The sequence below is a fragment of the Cupressus sempervirens genome, chromosome 6 (genome assembly GCF_028749045.1).
Source record: "Cupressus sempervirens isolate cs-2001-9-10 chromosome 6, ASM2874904v1, whole genome shotgun sequence".
NCBI lineage: Eukaryota > Viridiplantae > Streptophyta > Pinopsida > Cupressales > Cupressaceae > Cupressus > Cupressus sempervirens.
In genome coordinates, this window is record NC_143123.1 from 172,619,984 (window position 1) to 172,637,548 (window position 17,565).

Sequence of the window (17,565 nt, forward strand, 5' to 3'; positions counted from 1 at the left end):
AATCCCATCATAACCTAGGAAGTGGTGGTAAAAAAATAAAAATGGTTTGTTTATCACATGGACGAACTTGATAAGGTTGAAATAAAAAGGAATGACCTTCCACATGTATTGTGGAGTTGGATCATACTTGCCTTGGGAAGGCCACTATAGGCAATGATTATGCCCCTTGTGACATTTAATGAGAAAGTTTATTGATGTTTTCACCTATTGTTGCAAGGTCATTTGGCTCTACAATCCCTATCAATTCATATTTGAAGGCATTTCTGTGGTTAATACTCTAGAGAATTTGGATATGGATAGTGATAGAATCTGGATGAAACCAAGATAAAATTGAGGAATCTATTTGCACTAACCTTAGGGTGTGGATGACTATCAATGAAGGTGGTATATTCTCATTCATGTTGACTATGATAGGTTTTAAGAAAGCCTCTTTTAAAATTGTGAAAAGTTGGGATGAAATGAAAGCAATCATGGTCGACATTACTTTTGAAGTTAATGAGGAGGTCATAGCCCATGCTATTGGAATATCTATGGAAGGGAAGACATGGAAAAAGACCAATAGAGCCTTTGAAGAGGCTATGAATCACTTCTTTTGCTAGGGGGAGAATCAGTTAAAATGTGTGGAGGACTCAATAAGGAGGAGCTCCTAGAAGCTTGGGATTAGGTGTGTACCATCATTATGAAGTACATTACCCGAGAAGGGCATTTTGGTGTTTATTATTACTATTGCTTTCCTTTTTTTAATCACTTCCACCACCATGATTTGATTTTCTTCTATTTTATCTACTCCACTCTCTTGAGTTCATTGTTAAGGATGTTAGGGAGTGTAAGAACCAATGCAAGAAATTCATTATATTGCAATAATTCCTTATGCTTCATTTGTATAACTTCCACTATCCTTTGTCCACCTAGAATCATTTCTGTCCACAGTGCCCCTTTCTTCCCAACCCCATCGCTTGGTACTACTGATGAACATCATGGATAAAACAAGGCTTTAAAAAGGCTTAAAACTCCTCATCAATCTCCTCATGATTTCCTTTGTCCAGGTCCCCAAGAACTAGTAAAAAGAACAAAATTTATTAGCATGAATGTTGATGATATATCCACAGGGGAGTATCATAGGAGTTTTGGAGACTCAATTCAATGCTTATGTGTTATATAAATGACAGAGTTTTTCATTGATGACAATATATACCTTATTTTGTGAAGATTTCCAGAGTTGTAGAGACAGATGCATTCAACACAATCAAATGATTATGAGTTAGGTTGTGCACACTTAACGATATATTTTTAAATGCTTGTAGATGCTACAACTAACTGTGCAGACATAAATATGGAAATATGAGAAAGTTATGCAATATTTTCTGAGGCTCCCTTTCAAAGAGAGTTGTTGGATAGTGGTTATTGGTAAATTGATTATATCTTGTAATAGACATGTAATCTAGTTGATTGAGCTTAGAGGAAGATTAGAGACATGTTGAAGATGATATGGTTGAGATGGCAAAAAATGGATATGCAGTTTGAGCCGACTTACTGAAGACTGCTTAGAGTATTATTTTCTATGAGCCGACTGTTGTAAAGATCATTGTAAAAATAATATAATTATAATGTAATGTGTAATGTAATATCTTAAGGATGTCCTATATTATTATTGTCAATTGGGAAAGCCTCAAGATCGACTCAATATTTCTTTAGGACTTGGTATAAAGGAAAGATTGTTTCTTTGGATGTAATCATTAATGAGATCATTTTTTTGGTTAGGCGAACTTGGATGTGAAATTGTATTTGATCAAGAGTAGAGATTGATGTTGAGGATATATAATGTGAGCTTCAAAGGAACTATAAAGGAAAATGAGCTGTTGTTTAGTCATTTCAAAGATCTTGGATATGCTTATCGAGAAGATAGTAAAGATATGCTTTTTATTTTAGAGAAGAATGTATGAAGTTTGTGTTGGAAATATAAGAGGAGTAACTGAGAGGGGAGGGGTGAATCAATTACTACAAAAATAAATCCTGGATCCCTTAGATGTCAATATAAAACATAAACTTTTCTAAAACTCCTATCACTCGATTGACACACAGGCACTCGGTTAACACTATCAATATGTTGTAACTCGACAAGTACTAAAATAACAACTATTACTTGGCAAATACTGAACATGCAAATATGAAGATGTTAACTATGATTAACCTTAATTAACTTAGTTACATATGCATAAAAGAAATAAGATGAACACAAGTGACACCAAGATTCAACGTGGAAACCCAATTTGGGAAAAACCACCAATTGCAATTAGTTACTATTTTTCACTCTTTTGAAGTGAGCCTTGTTAGGGGCCAAGCTTGTTAAAGGTTACAAAACACACTGTTAGGTGTGATCCTATTAGAGGATTTAATCATCCTATTAGGAGTGGCCTTGTTAGAGGTTTTTAGACACTTCAATCTAGAAATGCCACCTTGTTAGAGGATTTACAAATAGTTGTTAGGCTAACTCTGTTAAGAGATTTGATACACTGCTACAATGGTTAGAGACTAACAATGGAATGACCTGATTTCTAATGCAACTGTACTGGTGATTTCAAATCTCAATTTTGGCTTGAATACTTGATCCTTCCCAATTAGATTAATCTTTGCAGCCCAACAAGGATATTCTTCATATCCTTCCAATTTGCTTCCTCTAAGCATCTTCTTATCTTCCACATATTCTTACTTGTTCAATCCTTGACCTTATACTTATATCATATATAGTGTTAAGTTAGCATGAATACTAATAAAAATAATTCTTTATCTTTTTAGTCAATTAGAACCAACAAACAAATCCATTATACTCAATATGTCAAAACAAGAAAATCTTTTGTTAGCCAACCCAACTCGGTAGACACTAACTCTGAAATGATTTTTCTATTTTAACTAAGTGAACTCGGTTAGCACTATAACTTTTTGAACTTCCTTTGGTAATCGAGTGAGCTTGGTTAACACTGGTTCCATCCAACTTTCCTTTGTTAACCAAATGAGCTTGGTTAACACTGAACTTCTGCAAACTTCACTTAGGTGCCCAAGTGAACTTGGTAGACACTGTCTTCTAAACTTGGTAAACACTAGAATTCTCAACAAACATAGGAAACTGTCTTTATCGCCTGAGTGAGCGTGACAGACACTGACTAGCAAAGATATGACATTTTGTGTAACATCAAACACAATATACAATTAATCAATTATTTTCACTAATCTCCCTCTTTGGCATTGATGAAAAAATAACATGTCATAATACAATGAAATTTTAGAGAAAAATAAAGTAAGGATAATATCCTTAGTTTCATTCTAATTCTCATCCATGAGAATTCCCTCTATCAGTGTGAACTCCCTCTAACATCAATCTCTCCCTCTAATTTTAGTTTCTCCTTCTGTCAGCAAACTTTGCAAGTTTCTTCTTCATCAAAATCTTCTTTGACATCTTCAGACATTCATAAAATTTCTTTGATGTAGAAAACTATCCCTTTTACAAAATTTCTATGATATGACATCAAATTCTCCCTCTTTGACATCTTATGCCAAAGACAATAGAAAGTGAGTTTAAATGTACCCAATTTAAAGATTCATGTGCAATTTGTTCTTTGATTACTGCATCAATTTGACTGATCTTCAAGAATACCTAGTTGATGCATCACTAAATTTTGTTTAGTGAGCTTCGGATAGGGGAATAACCTCTAGCTTACCTCTTAGATACAAAATTGCATCCTTAGGTAATGACTTGGTGAATATGTCTACAATTTGTTCTTTAGTATTCACATATTCCAATCTCACCTCTTTGTCTTGCACTAATTCTCTCAGAAAATGACATTTTATTGCACTGTTCTTGGTCTTGGTATGCATCATAGGATTCTTTGATATATTGATTGCACTGGTACTATTACAAAAGATAACCACTAGATCCTTGATTTCTACTTTTATACCTGCCAACAGTTGTTTGAACTAAACAATATTGGAGCAATTGATTGTTGCTACAACATACTCTGCCTCTACTATAGATTGAGAGATGCGATTTTGCTTCTTACTTGTCCAAGAAACTAGTCTCTTACCAAGAAAGAATGCTTCACCACTGGTGCTCTTCTTGTCATCAACACTTCCTGCCCAATTTGCATCAGTGAAGGCTTTCAAATCTAAGTTGCCTATTTTTTTGTACCATAATCCATAATCCTTAGTAACCTTTAGATACCTCATGATTCTCTTTATTGCCATCAGATGATCCTCTTTAGGATTAGCTGAAAATCTTGCCACCATACCAACTGCAAGAGCTATATCAAGCCTAGTATGTACTACATACTGAAGTTTTCCAATCATAGATCTATACATGGTCTGATCTACCTCCTTGGAATCATTATTTTGGGAAAGCTTATGTCTAGTAGACATAGGTGTTCCAACTAGTCTTGAATCCTCCATTCCAAGCTTCTTTAGTATCTCCTTGATATACTTAGAATGTGTAGTAGACATAGGTGTTCCAACTGGTCTTGAATCCTCCATTCCAAACTTCTTCAGTATCTCCTTTATATACTTAGATTGAGTAATGTAGATACCATCTTTCTTCTGTTGAATTTGCAAGTCAACAAAGAATTTGATTTCTCCAAACATTGACATCTCGAATTCCTTACTCATTTCCTCTGAAAAAGATTTGCACAAATCATTATTTCCGTTAAACAATGTATCATCCACAAAGATTCCTACCAACACAATCTTCTTATCTGGTCCTTTTTGATGTATAGGCTATTGTTATCATTTGTCCTTTGAAAACCAATCTTTGTCAAATAATTATGAAGTCTTTCATACCAAGATCTAGGAGCTTCTTTGAGACCATATAATGCTTTGAGAAATTTACAAACCATATCCTTTTTGCTAGGATCTACAAAACCTTCAGGTTGCTCAATGTAGACTTCTTCTTCTAGAATTCCATTCAAGAATGCAGATTTCACATCCATCTGATACACTTTATATCCTTTTATGTGCACCATAAGAAAGTAGAGTCCTAACACCTTCTAATCTTGCAATAGGAGAAAACGTTTCACCATAATCAATACCTTCCTCTTGAAAATAATCCTTGCAAACTAGCCTTGCCTTGTTTCTTGAAACTTCTCCATCTTCATTCAACTTATTTTTGAACACCCACTTAGTGCTAATTACATTCTTATCCTTAGGTCTAGGAATAAGAGTCCAGGTCTTATTCATTTTTATTTGTTCTATCTCTTCATTGATTGCTTCAATCCAACTTTCATTATCTAAGGAATCTTTAATTGTTCTAGGTTGACAGTCAATAAGAAAACATGTGCCTTTTAATTTTTCCTTGTCATTGTACCATTTGATTTGTCTCCAATGATTTTCTCAGTTGCATGGTGCCTTCTGACATATCTTGCAAGTATAGGTACTTTGGATTTAGAGCTTTTTCCACTTGCCTCACCATGATCTTCTACATCATGCTCATGTCCCACTGTCTATGATTCAGGTCCTTCAGACTTAGACTTGGGTTGCACTAGTTGCAACTTAGTATCTTCTGAGTATGATTCGGGTCCTTCAGACTGCAACTAGGGTTGCACTGGCTGCAACTAGGGTGCTTCTGGAGATTTTGGGGACTCTAGAGGTGAAGTCTTCTAAATTCCAATTGGATTAGGCAGTATTAGGTTCAAAGTAAATAAACTTTCTATAGTCTTCAAGTTCTTTGCTACTTTCTTCTTCACTCTTTTCTAAAAACTCATTAATTCTCACATGTGCACTTTATGTGATCTTATAAGTAGTTATATTCATACAATTGTAAGCTTTACCTCTACTAGAGTATCCTAGGAATATACCTTCATCACTTTTGACATCAAATTTACCTTTCCTAGTCTCCTTCAAAGTATAACATTTGCTACCAAATACTTTGAACTTACATTAGGTTTGTAGCCATACCATAGTCCATAAGGAGTCTAATTTGAGTCTTTCTTTAGCTATGCTCTGTTTAAGGTATTGTTTTAGTTTCACAATGCACACCCCATTTCTTCCAAAAATGGGGACCCCCTAGTAATTTTTTTTCCTTTTCAAACTTGTAGTCTTGGGTCTGAGTCTTTTCTAGGGCTCTACCTAGAGTTTATGTCTTTCCTGATACCTTGCTTGAAAGACCCAATTTTTAGATTTGAGATATTTGGACTAGAAAGGTGATTAAGAGGTTAAGGTGCACACTAGCACACCCGACACACATGTGCACCTATCATGGGTGCGCAAGTGAGGTGCGCACATTCATAAGGTGCACATTATCCCAGGTCTATAAATACTCAGGACCACCCCACTCCCCTTATTCATTTTCTCCTTTAGAGTCTCTAAGAGCACACCTCCACACCATTAGAGGTGCACTATACTCCTCCCCCACAAAAAAACACTTGGTCAAGGCATTATAAAGGTGTGCAACTGTGCACCTTTATTTGCATCTATTAAAAAACTTAAAAAATATTAACATTCCTGAGAGAAAGGTGCACACATGCGCACCTATCCAAGGTGCAAATGTGCGCACCCTTAACCTCGCAAACTCTTCACAATCCCTCACATTGCACATAGCAATGTGTGTAGTAGCACATGTGCATGTGCGCGCTCCACAAGGGTGCATACTTGCATAGGTGTGTCAATGAGCACTTAATAACCTTGTAAAGGTTATTTAGCACACCTAGCGCACATATCAAGGTGCACAAGATGCCCTAAACTACATAAATAGAGTTAAAAGGGGATTTGACTAGTTTTGTGAGGGTTTTACAGTTCTAAGTCTAGTTTTTTAGCAATTAGGGTTTAAGTTTTACCCCTCTGGACTAATGTGTATATGTTTTGTGTAGATAAAATGACTTTCTTGTTATCCTCACTTGTAGAAAAGATGGCTCCAAAACTAGTTATTTTCAAGTTTTAAGGAGCACCTAAGAAATCATGCTTTCAAGATGCACATTCAAAGATCAAAGATACATAATTGGGACATATAGACTGGAATACATTCCATGCCTAAGGAGAGGTCTCTAGTGGTCTCAACACTTTTAAGATTAGGCTTGATTAATGTGGCCTCACATCCCACATTAGTGCAATCTTCAGAGCTTGTCATGGCCTTGGCAAAGAATTATGTGTCAGAAGAAAGCGTTGTGAAGAGTATAATAGGGGAGATAGTCCTAGATTTAAAATTGAGAAACATTGAGAAAGTTCCCTATCTTTTGAGAGCAAATCAATATGTGAAAATTACTTACCATCAAGCCAAAAGATGGTATAGGGAAAATTAAAAGGAAGCTAAAGGGAACATATAATCATCATTCTTGATTGAGAGAACACTAGTGGGAAGGAGAGAAAGCACGGTAGATATGACTAGAGGATACATGAAGGATGGTATCAGATACTCCATTGTGCTTTTGAGCAGGGTTATGGATTTACTGGTAGCTAGCTAGGTACCTAAATATTTGGATGGTACATTTCATCAAGATCATTAAGACAACTAAAATGCCAATTGATTGGCCAAAATACTAAGTGAAAACTTAGATGAGTAGTTGGTAGGAGTCAAAACCAACCACAAGTTTTACATGACATCATACTTGTGTATTTACTGGCAGAAAAGAAACCTGACTATCCAAGATTATATAAGAAGGGAAGCATGCAAGATGCTAATGCTTGGCCTTATGTGGTATATCGCCAACTGGTAAAGAAGAAGCTCTCATCTTAGAGAAAATAATACAAAATATTCAATGATGCTTTCATTTTTGCAATCATCTAGTTCATTGAGGGTGATTATTCCAAGAGGATGTTGGTAGAGTCAGCAACAAGGATTGCAGAGATGGGTTCCTATTACATTTAGTTCAAGACATTCACCTACCTAAGGGTAGCGAGAATGATGGTGAATCCGAAGAAACTCCTAAGATATCCATCAGATAGGCTCATTTTATTGAAGATTGCAAGACAACTCACATTTGTATATGACAAAGTGAGGAAACAACATAAGAAGACTTGGGTATGGCCCATCACTATAGGTCCATTTGAAGTTGAGAGGAAGCATGATATCATGACCTTTGATGTAGAATGTGATCAATATCCCTTGAAAGATTAAAATTCTCCTCATCTATTTTTTGATTATATTAACAGAGTTCAACTTTTGCAGGAAAACAATTCATTCATGAAGATGCAATAGAAGATCATTGGATGAATACGATAGATGATTATGATATCCAAATTAGGGATTATTGTAGGATGAATCTATATCTGGCAAGAAGCACCTTGAAGATAAAGATCCCACTTAAGGTTGTCCAACAAGACACTCAAGAGGTCTTGGATACCTTGTACAATCATGACAAGATATTTGATAGACCAATCATGAATGCAGAGGTTAACAGGGAAGAGAATGCAGATATTAGTCACAGGGTGAGACATATAATCCAATTGACAAAGGACTGGATCAAGAAGCCCTTTAATCTGGACCCAGTTCCTCAGACTATGATCTTTTAGGCCACAACATGCCTAGTTAAGGGAAAAGGTGCAAAAATAATAGTACCAACTTTCCTTGCACAATCTCCAGTTAGACCGAAAATGGTATATAAGCATGACAAGGAAGTTGGTTACTTCAGGGTAGACAAATGGAAGAAAAAGAGGAAAAGAGCTTCTCCAAAGCAAGCTAAACCCAAAGCTAAAGAACCTCAACAAGAAGAGGCGACTCAAGCTCAAGAGGAAGCTCCAACACCTAAGAACCAAGAGCCTCAAAATGAAGAGGAAGCTCAAACTCAGGATATTCCACAAGTGCCTCCACCAAAACAAGAATAGGAACAAGTGCTAGAATAGGAAGCATAGGAGGTATCCTTGCCTACACAAGAGGAACAAGCCTCTCCTTCACTTGCTAAGAGAGTTAGAGTTGGATGTACAATCAAAAGGACTAGAATGAAGAAGATACAAAGAAAGGTTATACCTATTCCTCTAGTCCCAAAAACCATCCTTGAAGAGGATGAAGAATATAATCTCTTGTTGAGTCAAAGGACATGCTTGGCAAGAGCTTTCAAGGAAGAGAGAAGGAGGAGCTCCACCATCATGCTACCATCTATTCCTAGGCAACCTACTGAGGTTACAACTTCAGAAGATGAGCAACAATAGTGGATAGATTAACAAGAAGAGCAGGGAACATATATTTTCAACATATCTAATTTTGAATTTATTCCAGTAGGGATTAAAATGGTGGGTGATAAAATACAAGATATACTCACAAACTAACCTTTGGGAGAGGAATGGAATCAAATGCCACCTCTCCCACAAGGATCTTTGGGTACTGCACCACCATCATTTCAAGATTTTTCATATTTGGACAAAGGATCAACCACTCCTTTCCCTTTAGTCATTGAAGAAGAGAGAGAAATGATGGAAGAAGAGCCTAAATAGAGACCAATCAATGAAGTATCTAAGGAAGGATGGATACCTAAAGAACCTTAGCAAACTTCTCAAGATACAAAGGCTAGGACTTTTGATTATATCTCTCATAGGAGGAGAAGACTTTAGAAAGGAGTGATAAGAGAAAAGGGTCTGCTGGGAAAACCTCCTCTTCAACCAAATACTTGTCTCTTATGGGTGTATACACTAATATGTTAGCAAGAAACACTAATCTATTTAAAAAACAAAGCATTAACCAACAAAATCAATATAAAATTTAGATGAGACAAAGTGAGGTCCTCAAATGAGAATATGAGCCATGGATAGGCTCTCTCAATGAGGATGATCACTTGATTTGTAGAGGTGTCCTTTGATATGGATTTGGGATGTATGCTCAAGCTTCAAAATTCTTCAATGGAGATGGATTTGGGATTTTTGGTGTGGGTATATGTAAAAGTATGGATTTGGCTTCTCAAACTAACATGGTAACTTTACTTGATGGATTGTGATTAAATGGATTGGGAGGGGATCCAATTTATAGGCTAAGGGCTTGAGGGATGGAGGGCCAAGATGCAAGGATGGAAAGATGGTGAGGGAGGGCTAAGATGCACTCAAATGGGAGCACATGGATTGTTCTAGTTTAGCACCAATGGGGAGGTGACACTAGTCACAATGAGGGGGAGCATGAGAGGATAGGATAAGGGTTGGTCGAAGGCTTGATGAGGGTGGGTGAGTATGTAAGATTCATGAGTGAGGATGTAAGAGCCATTTATGGCTTTATAAGAGCATTCATGGCTTAGTGGTTGGGATATTTTGAGGGGAGACTTTGGCTTGGTTTAGGAAAGTTTTAATCTTGCTTAGGAATGTGAAAATGATTAGGGGATGGGTTAGGCTTGGGTTAGGATTAGATTAGGGATGTTAGAGATGTGCAAGTGGATGGCATTTATGAGGGTGGGTGAGTTAGTGGCTGAGCTTAGTTAGTATGGGTGGATGGGGTGGATTAGGCTAAATGGAGGATTTAAGATAGGCTTTAGGGGTTATTAAATTTGAGGGTTTTATTTATTAAAGTGATCTTAATAAATTTGGAACTTGGAATTAGATAGAAGAATAGGATTTAATTGATAAATAATAGGTTATTTGATTTATCAATTAGGACTATAGATGATTAATTAAATTAATCAGCTAGGAGATGGAAAAGGATTAATTAAATAGGAATTTAATTAATGATGCCTTTTAGAGATAGCTAAATAGGATTACCAAAGCGGTGTAATCAAATTTAGGTGTCTGCAATGGGCACTTCACTAGCTTGGTTGAAGAGGGAAGTTATGGTATGAGAAAAGTGATAGTTGAACTTGAATGAAGAGGAGAGTATGGATGTGCTAGTAGAAGCCATCAAGAGGCCTAAGCCACCTATAGGTGATGTGCAACAATTGACCTTCATAATGAAGAATAGAGATTAGGACCTACTTGCTCACTTAGCCATTTCTCCTCAATATGTTGAGACCAAAGATTTGACTCCTAAGGACTATCAGATTATAGAAGTCCTATTGGCAAGCCCCACAATAGATACAACCAAGGTAATGATCACTATAGGCTTTAGGGAGGTGTTTAGGCATTTTGATGATAATGAGAATGAATTGATAAAGATGCACAAAGAAAACAAACTATTAAGAGGATATCTGCATGGAATTGTAGGTCCATTAGATCAAGACCACCCAAAGGTTACTCTTGTTGTGTCATTAGAAAGGAGAGATAAGGGGAGTATCCAAGTTGATTCATTTTTTGGGAGCATGTCAACAATGGAATGATGATTTTGAGTAGAAGGGTGTAGAGATAATATAGGCTAATTTGAACCTATTGCATAATGTTCATTCTAATGTGAAGAAATTGGTAAATATAGTATACCAAGATTTTGGGCTTATGGATGAGGTACATACCTAGGGAAAAGACCTTCAAGCACTCCAAAAAATAAATGGTCAAAGGTATCATACACTCAAAAAAGTGTATATAATAGATGAGATTGATCAACTTGAGGATTGGATTAAGAAGATAACTGCCAGAAATAAGGTCATGGAAGAACTTCATGAAGATATTTAGAAGTTAAAAGGCCAATCTCAAGAGAAAATTTTGGATGTAGATATGTATTATGATTCTATTTCTCTTGAGATTTTTGAAGATGAGTTGAAGACGAATCTCAAGTCAGTACAAGTAGTGGTTGAACAATTTTGAAGAGCTTTCAAGGATGCTTCATCTGATGAAGATATTAGGCAAGCATTCAAGGCCAAAGAGGTATTGTTGAGACTTGATGGTAGACTTGATGATTTTGTAGAAACTAGAATGGATATCAGTAACTGTCGACAAACAATTAGGCATAAATATGAGGCATTAGATTTATCAGAAGCTTCCAAAGTGATGGAGATTACAGAGAAATTCAAGAGCAAACATCTAGACATTGCTTTAGTATAAAGGGGAAGAAAACCTAGAAGTTAGAAATTTAGTTTTGACACTTGGGAAAATTTTGGATTGATTGAATGTACTTTGTAGGTGTGCTATTCCAAAAGTGTACCAATTTTTTTGAAGAAGTTAGAGATGTGCCAACAGTTAATTTCTAGTTCCAAATTTAGATCTTTCCATGCATCGGAAACACATTCTGATGATAGTTTAACTCCTAGAAATGTTCAAAGAAGGTCAAGCTTCCATTTTAGAGCTTCTAGTGACTCCTAGATCCTCTTACAACTTCCTTCTTCTTATCCACTACTTATTTCTTTGTTTTAAGACATGTAAAGACTCATGAACCCATTAATTGATATAAAGAAGGGTGGAGTCCTATTTTAGCACCATTTAGAGAGTCAATTTGTACATAATTAGATTTGTTTTATTAAGTTTTAAACATATATTTGCATGGAGAGATCTCTCACTCTCAACACAAATTAAGGAGATGATTTCTTATAAATTGAGGAATGTAACATGTATTCCAGGCCGCTATTTTGATGCAATAATATATGCTTTTGGTGCTCTCATTCTAAGTGTAGTTATTCTTGCCAGACTGTGTTATTTTTGTGGATTCTTGTTCATGATAATAATGGAGCCAATAATTTTGTTGGGTTGATCTGATCATGTGATATTTTTAGTTTTGTTGTTTATTGTGTGTTGATGAATTTCGTTGACATACAGAGTTGGAGAAGAGATCACCCTATTGTTTCTACATAGTTTCCCATCTCGCATGAGCACACTTTTCTTGACCTTGTGATTTGATAAGAAGTGAAACATCTTTCCGTTTTACCAAGTTTCCATCAACAATTGCATCAATGGATTTGAGGAAGCACTGCTCCTATTTTCATTGGTTTCCTACCCAATCTTTTCAATGGTTTAACTTGCAGATGTGTTGTTACCATGGTTTATGTTTGTTAGGAATTTTCCTTTTATGCTATTTATTTTCATCTCTCATCATGTTATCTTTTTTATTTTCTTTGCTAACCCTTGTTTAAATTAGGAATTCATATAGTTGCATTGTTAGATTGCATTCATTTAAAGACATAAAATACCAAAAACATTATTTTTTTCAGTTAATTTTGAAACAACAAGTAGATTGATCATCTTATTTGAAATTGGCTCGAACCAGCAAAGGCCTCTTTGTGAATAAAGATATTTATCTTCAATTGAGCAGATTCCAGTAGGTCGCAAGATTGTCTGGAACCTTAGAGTTGATCCTAGATCAAATTTTCAAGAGAGGAGTTTGAAAGTATTCCTATCATTAAGCATTGGCTGGTCAACTATTTACCTTAGTAATAAATGATTGGACATCCTTCTACATTGACTCCATGACTAGACAAAATCATGTATTTTCCTAAGAATAACATACTGAATTCATTTTACTTGTCAACTCAAGAGTGTAAGCTTGAGAGGGTGGCTGCAAAGTATATGCTCTGATTCCTCTTTAAGTCATTACAACCACAGTAGGAAAGAAATACTGAAGGAAACTAAGCTAGGAACTAAAATAACATTTTCCTTAAAGCTTAGAGTAATGCTACAAATAGTAAATCTACTTAAACACCTATGCTGTAGGAAAAATTCAATGATTTTGTTATTAATGGTTGTAGGAACACCAAAAGTCTACTTTGTAAGGAAACAAACTAAGAAATGAAATCTATTCTAACAAAGCAGTTCACTCACCAAGTGGCCCCCCTTGGATGAGTGAACACAAAACAATCAAGTATGAAGGTGGAAAATTGAACTCTGTATTTTATTCATTCATAATAAGAAATTGCATTTGGAAACAAGATTCTACTTTGCTAAACATAACAATCTACTCTATTTCGTTCTGGTCAAAACCAAGATAAGATCCAAAATCCCCTTTCAAGGTTACAATAGAAATTATTTAAAGGAAAACTTTAACAACTTCCTACTCCTATGATCACTCCATCAATGAGGTTCAATTATAGATCATAAATTTTACAATAGAAACACTTGTTAACTATGTTTTAACTCCCCCAGGAATAAAGCAAGTTGAGGAAGCTATCTTTGTGTGCTGCCATAATAGAATTCACACCATGATCTGCTTATGCAGTGATTTATCAATCATTTGGTCGGCTTTGACTCAACATTGAAATGTTGTCTTCAATATATTTCATAACACCTGCAAAGCATTAAACACAACAACTTATTTCATCATCAATGTTAGAAAAGGTATAATGTTCAGATTATCACTCTAGCTATAGGAAGGAACCTATCCAAATATAGCATGGATGAGGAAATATTTATCAACATGTAGTATCCTTTATTAAACCATAAAAACCATAGATTCAAGCAAACATAACATAACTAATCAATCTATACTTCAATCTTCATGTCTTAACATATAGATGGCATACCTATAAAACATAAGTTCTTTTGCTTAAACCATAGAGTCAAAAACCATTTCTTCCAAGATAACTGTTAAAAACAAGATAAAAAGTTCTCAAAATAATGGCCTTTTAGAGGCTCATTATTGCCCCCAACTAAACTATTGCTAGTCTCTAGCAATCATGAAGTTCAAAATATTGGCCTAAACTCTCCAGTCACTAGGTGTCCTTTCACTTGGCTCATTCCTCATGTAGTCAAAATAACCATAATTTGACTTGAGCCTTTTCTAGCACCAAACTTCAGCAATTATGTCATGATCTTTTGCATTGTCATTTACTACTAGCAATGGCTATAGGAGAATTGGGGGTCGATACCTTAATGGTAACCAATGTTTGCACTAAATTCTCCCCAAATCAATATACCAAGGAATCCTTATTGCAACAAGAGTTAGATTATGTGGAAAATGGGGTTCTCTTATTTCAAATCATGTAGCATTCTAACCCATCGCTTCCTTGAGGCAACTATTGCTATTTCAACATTTTAAGATAAATATTATTCCCAGTCTATAAAAGCCCACTCTCTGACTATACTCACCTTACCAAGTCCTACAGGATTGCCCAAAATAGAGATCCAATCCAGATATGTTCATCTAGAATGTTAGAATTTTGACCTCATGAATAATGGGGACACAACCTAAGCACATAATGGACACAACAGAAAAGGGGAAATTATATTAATTGAGAAATAAGCTAGTACATTCAGTACAGAGAAAATAAACTTGAAAACATGCCCTAAGGGCTTACAATAGCATAAATGTGGAGATAATTTCTCTTTTCAGTACCTCCTCTCAAACTCCACTCCGAATTGCCTTCTACAATGCTAGGAATCTCCTTAAATAGACCCTGGAGGGTTAAGGACTAGGAATACATTCTAAAAAGTTCTAGTAGGCATCCACCAACCAAATAGAAGGCTCTAGAAGCTGTGTTAGAAGTCAGCGCAAATCTAGAAGAATCCAAAAAAGGTAACCGAACTTTCGGGAGGCATAACTTTTGAACCGTAGCTCCAATTGACGAACCGTTTACATTTTCGGAAAAATCTTGAAGTTCTCTATAGCCCTATGGACCAGCTCCACTCGTCCCCCATTTTTTGGCCCTTTTCAAGGTCATTTAATGCCCCTAACTAACTTTGAAGCATTCTTAAGAGGTCTCCAAAACCCGAAAAACTGCAATAACTTTCAAACCGTGGGGCCTTTTGACCTGATTCTTTTTCTGGAATGTTCTAAATTACAATTACATTCATCTAGCCAATTTACACCTCCTAGTTCATCAAAATGATGGCTCAATTACATACTCCTATTTTTTCAAGATTTACACGAACACTGATAATGGAACTGTGAGAGTTGGAACCTTTATTTGACCCAAATGGGTATCCAAAAATGAAAACACATGAAATAGAAACTAAGTCTAAGTATATTTTTTTTGGGTGACACAGGATTGCCCTTATACCTCTGGATGCTTCTGCATCAGACACCTAGGGTAGATTGAAAAGTGACCTTGTCACTTTATGAATGGTAGAGGAAATCCCAAATGGGAAACCTCAGCTGCTGAAATCCAAGTTAAGTCCTCGATCAGTTGTCCTTTCCATTTGACCAAATACTCTTCATACTACCTATTTCTGGTACTCCTATCCACACAATGATCTAGAATGTCTTCTATCTCCTCCTTCCTAGAAGCAGGATTCGGACATGGCTCTAACACCAACTCCTCATCTGCACCATCATCATGATACTTTGTTAAATCTACAATGTTGAAAATGGGAGAAATGTGAATACCATCTGGTAGCTCCACCTCATATGCATTTCCTGAGTCATGTTTCTTCAAAACTTTGCAGGGGCCAAATTTCTTCTTTTTCAGCTTGTTGTAAGTACCGGCTGGAAATCTTTCTTTTCGTAAGTGCACCATGACTAGATCCCCTACTTGGAATTCCTTATGTCTTCTCCTTTGATCGGCCCTAGCTTTATACTCTTGATTCATCTTGGTAATGTGTGCCTGAACCTCCTCATGTAGACGCTTGATATGTTCAACAAATTCTTCCACTTCAACACTTGTCCTCTCCCCTTACTCTATCTTCCTCAATTCTGGTGTAGTCCTTGGGCTATTCCCATATACAATTTGGAATGGTAATTTTCCAGTACTCCTATTTACAGAGTTATTGTAAGCAAACTCTGCTTGTGGCATAATCAAATCCCATCCCTTGGGCTTATCCCCAACTAAACATCTCAGTAAATTGCCCAGACTTCTGTTTACCACTTCTGTTTGGCCATCAGTTTGTGGGTGATGCGTGGAACTAAATTTCACATCGGTTCTTAAATTTTTCCACAATTTTCTCCAGAAATACCCCACAAATTTAATATCTCTGTTAGAAACTATGCTCCTTGGAAGACCATGTAGTCTTACCACCTCTTTGAAAAATAAGTCTGCAATATGGACATCATCATGAGTTTTGTGGCATGGAATGAAATGTGCCATTTTGGAGAACCTAGCAACCACCATGAATACTGAGTCATTACCCCTTTGTGTCCTTGGCAATCCAAGAACAAAATCCATACTTATGTCCTCCCATGGCCTTGATGGAACAGTCAATGGATGATATAGGCCAGTATTGTGACTAAACCCCTTGGCAACTTGAAAAACCTGGCGACTTTGTACAAACTTCTTCACATCCTGTGAAATTTGAGGCCAAAAATAATGTTCTCTAAGAATGACAATGGTCTTATCTCAACCAAAATGTCCTGCCATCCCTCCACTATGTTTCTCCTTAATTAGATTTTCCCTCATGGAACTCCTTGGAATGCACAATTGACTACCTTTGAACAACATGCCATCCTGAATCAAATAGTCTAACCACTTGGTTCTATCTACAACAACAGGTTCTTTACAAGCTTTCCATGCTTCAACAAAATCAGGATCCTCGAGGTACAAATTCTTGAGTTCATCAAACCCAACTACTTCAACCTGCATTACTGTAAGCAACAACTGTCTCCTACTTAGTGCATCTGCAACCCTGTTAGATTTTCCACTTCTATGCTTCAACACAAATGTATAACTCTGCAAGAACTCTACCCACTTCATATGCCTTTGATTCAATTTACCTTGGCTATTTAGGTACTGTAATGCCTGATGATCAGTATAGAAAAAAAATTCCTTTGGCAATAAATAATGCCTCCATTTCTTTAAGGCCTGAACTATTGCATAGAACTCTTGATCATAAACATAATACTTCTTCTTTGCATCATTCAATTTTTCACTAAAATATGCAATAGGCTTACCT